The sequence below is a fragment of the Gavialis gangeticus genome, unplaced genomic scaffold, assembly GCF_001723915.1.
Source record: "Gavialis gangeticus isolate Ggan-Ray unplaced genomic scaffold, GavGan_comp1, whole genome shotgun sequence".
Classification (NCBI taxonomy): Eukaryota; Metazoa; Chordata; order Crocodylia; family Gavialidae; genus Gavialis; species Gavialis gangeticus.
Window position 1 is genome coordinate 27,932,155 of NW_017729004.1, and position 1,681 is coordinate 27,933,835.

The following is a 1,681-nucleotide window of genomic DNA, read 5'->3' on the forward strand; positions in this document are numbered from 1 at the left end:
TCTGCCTCTCTAACTTTTTTCACCCGCACTTCCATCCAGTGATCAAGGGTTTTGGTGCTCCCAATGCACGTGCTTCACACTTGGGTGACACATGCCCGCCAGCATGTGGACTGGACTGGACTGCAACAGATCCAGCCGTTTCCTGGTGCCCTCCTTCAGCCACCTCACCAGTGCCTGCACATCTGGTGACAGTGGCTTGCCCCAGCCAGGAACATTGATCCCCTGGAACTTCTCCATTTGGTTCTCAAGTTCCCTCACTATGGGGATTGCCTGGCTAAGGAGGGCATTGCCACGGAGACTGAGGGTCTAGGTGGCCTTGAGAAATGGCTTGAGGATCACCAAGATCTGGGAGATGGTATCCCACGCTGCTTTAAGGGGGCCACTGATCCCAATCTCTCCAAGCAATGACATTTCACGGATGGCCTTCTGTTGCTCCCCCTGCACCATCACCAGCAGCTCTGTCCCCCTCCAAGGCCTCTCTTACTATGAGGTGGAACTCGTGTGCTATACAGCAGATGCCAACAAAGTTGGCCTTAACCATATTGGCCCCATGGTTGGTGACCACGAACCCATGGATGAGTTCGCCCTGCCCAACGAGCCACCCCTGTGCCATGCCATGCATGGCCACCATGATTTCCCTTGCCATGTGTGACTCATCCATCACCTCCAGTTGAAGGAGAGCCCACTGATGGCCTGACTGATCACACCAGTGCCCTGTGAGGGAGAGGTAGGCATGATCTCCACCACAGCTGCTCCAGATGGCCAAAGTCAAATGAAGAGCTACCTGTGGACCTACCTTGTGCAGCTCCTCCCTCAAGTACTCTGTGCATGCAGGGCACCACCATCCTGCTAAAGGTGGTTTGTGCGGGCACTTGGTAGGATGAGGCCATGAGCCACCTTAATCCTGGCCACCTAACTAAGGAGAAGGGCTGGCTATCCAGAGCAAGCATCTCCCCAGTGCTCTGGGTGACCTTGCTCACCTTTGGAGTGCATCCCCCTTTGTCTGTGACTTTTCCTCACTGCTCCAGGGTGGTCTGCCTGTGCTTTGTGGGGATGGGAGTTTTGGAGAGAGAGGGGGACTTCCCTTTGGGCACGCTCCCACTACTGTCAGGCTGAGGAGGAGCAAGGGGGTAAAGGATGTTGCCTCCTGAGATGCAGCAGCATTGCCATGGTGGTGAAGTGTTTCACCTCCTTGTCCTGGCTGATCTATCTCCGGCAGTGCTGGCAGATAGCATACTTGGGATCATCTACCACCTCAAAATGATCCCACACTACACTACCTCGTCCCTCCCACTTCTGGGTTGATGGTGGGGATCCTGCCTTATCCCCCTCCTCAGCAGACAGAGGCACAACAACGGGAGGAGCTGACTCAGCTGTGTCACTTGCCTCTACAACCTCAACCTCAACATCCTCCAAGGTGCTTTCCAGAGAAGGGAGACCTGGCTCTAGGGGAACTTTGACAGGTGTGGAGCACAAACTAAGATTCCCCCTCATTCCCCAGAATTTCTTTTGCTAGGGTGCTCAGGTCCTTTGCTTCAAAATCAAGCTCCTCCTCTGGCACTGGGAGGCTCACACTGGGAGATTAAATTGGGATGGAGAACACTGTATGTGTCTGTAACTAAGTACTATCTCTTCTTCTTCTCTGTTTACTCTGTGTGTGTGTGTGTGTGTGTGTGTGTGT